At 32.1% G+C, this 4,753-nt stretch overlaps 1 protein-coding gene across 18 annotated transcripts in view; it reads left to right on the forward strand.

Moving 5' to 3' along the window:
• Positions 1-2,660, forward strand: part of LOC117406593 (POU domain, class 2, transcription factor 1-like) — a 40,943-nt gene extending 38,283 nt beyond the window's left edge. For all 18 annotated transcript variants that reach the window (XM_059029236.1, XM_059029242.1, XM_059029237.1 and 15 more), the window contains one exon: positions 1-2,660. This exon is cut by the window's left edge and continues 4,606 nt beyond it. The gene's annotated coding sequence lies outside the window, so the exon portion shown is untranslated.
• The last annotated feature ends 2,093 nt before the right edge of the window (positions 2,661-4,753 follow it).

Here is a 4,753-nt window from a genome sequence, read left to right on the forward strand (position 1 = left end):
ATATTTTTCTCCTCAGAAGGAGAAAGTGAAAGAAGAGATTTGTTGCTTTGTACATATCAACACAAACATTTAGGTAATGCATCTTTTTCATGTTTTTGAATTGGAGAATTCTGATATATATATACATATATATATTTATATATATATATATATATGGATTCGATTCTCCACTGTTTATAAACCAGTGAACTTCTTGCCTAGTGTATGGGTTACAAACAAACTTGTTTTTGCCTAGTAGGTTGACATTTATGTTACAAACCTGTTTGGAAAGCTTTGCTAATGAGACAGTATGTGAAGGTGGTAATAATGGTAGTTGTGATAGTTTTTCTCTCTTTTTGTTCGGTTTTTTTGAGCTAGGTTGTAGATTAATAGGAATGATGTGATGATTTAAATTGTGAAAGAAGAGCACTTGGAACAAAGATTTTATATATAAAAGAAATAAGTTCCTATAAAACACAGAGGAAGAAAAAGAAATTGCATCATGCTGTTGAACAAAGTACTATTTGAAAGGTTAAATATTGAAGCTTAGCGTTTTGTCTGGTCCACAATCTTTTTCGAGTGATTATTGTGGAGTTAAAAAAAAAAACAAAAAAAAAAAACAAAAAAAAAAAAACACTAGCTTTTGGGCAAGATTGTATTTTGTAGTTACTGCCTCTGGATTGAATTACCACAGTATTTGTGCTAGTCTGTAGTTCATGTCGATGTTCCCTTTTATTTATTTAATGTAAACTTGCAGTTTTTGTAGAGGCTTTGTATTAGGGTAATTCCTTTTCTTTCTCTGTGTAGTACAGATGGGTGTGGTGGGTTTGTTGGTATCCACTGCAGGTACAGGAGCTGTTGTATACCTCATTTCTAACTCGTGACAGAGTAAACTTGCTTTAATCTTCTAAAACCCCCTCAGAGATGCTTATTCATGCCCGCTTAGTGTATACTTTGTAAACCTGGCTCGTATCAGCACCACATGGCAGTACAGTTAGTAAACATAACAAAACACACAAATGTCTTGTTTAAAAGGGACAATTGCAATTTGAGTTTTCATAATTTTGGTATACCTAATAGACACTTTGACTCCCTTGGCCCATATAATGAAATCTGTAACTTACCCTAGCAAAATTACTGTACTGAATAACATTGTTTCTTGCAGGCATGAACTCCCACATTTTATTTATTAAGGAACCACTTTGTTACCAAATGTATACTATTGGCACTTTTTTGTTATTTAATTATTTGAGCATTTGTTATACTTAACCAAAAAAACACACATCCTGACACAATTTCTTCACATTATTTTGACAATCCTTAATCCAGTTTGTTTGAATTCTTTGAATGTAGATGTTTGTATAACTGTACTGCCATTTGGCCTTGTAATAGGCTAGATATTTCCAGATAACTTCTTAAGAGAACCAAAGACTTCTTAATGATTGTATGAACTAAACGGTCTTCAGCCCTACATCAGCCTTTATTTTAAAGTGACACCTTTTTGTTTAGTATGCAGATTCTCTCACAGTTTCACAACTTTATATAGTCTTAATTTGCTCCTTTAGGCTACATAAATTGATGCTACTGTAAACAGTTATTGGTTTAAAAGGCAGCAAGCAAAGGTTTATGGCATTTAACTGTCTTTTTATAAATACATTTTAAAACAAAAAATCTGCCTACAAATCAAGGAGAAAGGCCTTCACTATAAAATGAGATGGACCTCCAGGTGCTTTGTGATTGGTTGAGGGACTGGAGACACGGGATGTAATTGGCTACTCTGATGGGTGCTTATATTAACCCTTTGTGGGCTGGGTGATGTGAATTAATACACACTGAGGTATTCTTCTGAGCGCACTGCAAGTGCTTAGGAGATGCTGTTCTTTTTTAACTGCTAGCTTTTTTTTCTGAGGTTTTTCCTTTTTCTTCTACACTGTTCCACTGTGCAACTATGCATTGTAGTCCTCAACCTTGTGCTAGATAGATGTCTGTAAATGTTCTTATGCATTGAAAAATTAAGGATTTTTAACAGATTTTTTTAACCTAGTGGGGGGTTGTGGGATCTTACAAGCCCTATCCCAAAGCAAAAATCCAAATATTAAATGTTCGCCTGATGCAGATACCAAAGATTTGTTTCTTCTTGCAAAACCTTAGGCTTGTGTATTAAATGCAGTTACCCAGCACTTGCATTAGTCTAACCTCAGTAATTCCAAAGCTTAGATGTATATTTTGGTATATTTCTGGGATAATTAAAAGGTTTTGTGTTTTAAAATTCTTGTTTGTTTCGGTGTATTGCTCTCTTCAGTCATAGCATGGAGAAAAAAAATACTTAAGTCTTACTCTTAGTAGTTTAAAAATAATAGTATTTTTGTATGTTTTGGGTGTGTCAATGTATGTGATAACAGTTTTCACTGCCCAGTTATTCATGATTAAGAAGTGTACATATTAATTCAGTTGTAGATTTAACATGATGTGCATTTTGTATAAATTGCATTCACTGACTGCAGTTATCAGTTGAAGAACTGTATCCCCTTTTTAACCCGAATTTTGACAATGTACACTTTTGTTTTGTGTAAATTTTTCTGTTATTTTTAAAACAGTAGCTTTTTATGTTTAAAAAAAAAAAAAGAAAGAAAGAAACCCCTGGGGAAATATTTGGAATTAACCTGAATTTTCACACAAAATAGCAGTTCAGTCCAGAAATGGCCCTTTTATTTTCAATATACTTGTCTTGGCTAGTACAGCTTTATCATACTGGTCTGGACCAAGCGAGCAGATAAACCGGTTCTTATCATCTTTTCATTGTGTGTACAGAAAATGGGGACACAGTTTCTTTAATGCTGGCTGTTAAAATGGCTACCACATGGTAGCTTAGTTCTGAACGATTGTGTAGAAATTAAGTATGTGAATCAGGATACATGGTAGAGATTTTGTGTAGATGCATTTGTCTGCTGTAATTTGTTTATATATATATATATATATATATATATATATATATATATATATATATATATAAAGATAATCTTTTACTGTAACTGTACAGTACTTTTTTTGTTGTGAACATCATTAAACCATTTTCCAAGTGTTTTAACATTGTATATTGATATGTCTGTTTTTTTCTCTTGTACAAGTGTGGACTTTTATTTCCTTTTTGCCTTATCCTTTATCAGAAAATTAAATGAGTTTGTTCTGCAGTTTAGTGGAATGTAATGAACATCACAACCCCCTGATACTTCACATGATGTGAAAGTTTTGCTAAAAATACCCAATTTGCCGTACAGTTGTCTCGCAAATAACAGCAACATTAGTTTCTTAGGCAGGTGTAACAAGGGGATTGCTTGACTGTGAGATCGTGGGTCCTCCTGTTAATCTGCAGGCCTCCAGGTCAATTGGTTGCAGACAACATTTGAATTAGGCATTTTAAATAGGGTATAAAGAAAAGCAAATAAAATTTCCATAATGAATGTGTGAAAGCGGTACATATATTTAAGAAAAATAATAACGTAAACCATGATTCGGGAGAGGAAAGAAAAACTTTAATAGTAAAGCACCAGAAATATTTATACAAATTAAAAATACAAACATGTTTTAAAGAAGTATTTTACAAAGCATTTCCTTTTCCATCATGTGTATAAAATAGATATTAACAGCAAATTTATATCTACCATTTACCTTGTACTTTTCTGAAAGTTTCCTTATTGTTTTCTGTTTAAGAATCTGGAAGAATGTTTGAACTCTGCCAGTACAAAGCAGGTGGCATTGTGTGTGTGTGTGTGTGTGTGTGTGAGTGTATGTGTATGTGTATAAAGCCCAGTTGTTGCCTTGAAAGCATGTTTACAATTTTAATAATGCAGTTAGTAAATCCAATATAAGCAACTCCAGTCTTTAAGGTACTCAGGCTGCAGTCTTCTGCATTAACATCTTTGAGCTTTATACTATAGTTTTCTTTTCCATTCCCAATACACCCCTAAAACTTAGTCTATCCAGTTGACACTATTACAATAGTGCAATGCCGCCTTTTACATCAGCATAGGTTTGGCAGCTATACTGTCTGAATATATTTTCTCCAAGGCATGATGAAATTTAACGTAACTGGGTTTTTTTTGTGCCACTGTAGCACTGTATGCAAATGTAATTTTATCGTTGGTGTAACCATACACCTTTAACCTAAAATATATACATCATTGTCATCTGCTGGTCAACCAACACTATAACAGTGTAGTTATTATAACAGGATTTCATTTCACCGTGAATGATGAATTTCAGATATGTCAAATGCGGAGCAAAATGAAAATGAAATTATATTTTTATGTTTTTGCAAGCGTAGTGGCCTAGAAGCGTTTGTAGTATATTTTATATATATATATATATATATATATATATATATATATATATATATATATATATATATATATATATATATATATATATATATATATATATATATATATATTATTGTTTAGGCCACAAATAAAAGTAGACATTTTATAATTACTTTTAAATTGAATTCTGGTATTCAGTCACAGATAAAAAAAAAACAAACTATTGCTTATCTTTTTTTTTTTTTTTTAAAGCAGAAAAACTGAAATGATTACTCTGCTGAAATGCTTAATTGTTCAATACTAACAAAAATAATTGCACAGTAATTCGTCAGATAGTAACAAGAAACTTTTGACGATACAACTGAAGTGCTAGCACTAAAACCCTCCTCCAGGTATATTTATTGAGCAAATTTCTGGGCTGACTAATATCAAACAACTTATTACTGCTAACTCTG

This window comes from Acipenser ruthenus, chromosome 8 (genome assembly GCF_902713425.1).
Source record: "Acipenser ruthenus chromosome 8, fAciRut3.2 maternal haplotype, whole genome shotgun sequence".
Classification (NCBI taxonomy): domain Eukaryota; kingdom Metazoa; phylum Chordata; class Actinopteri; order Acipenseriformes; family Acipenseridae; genus Acipenser; species Acipenser ruthenus.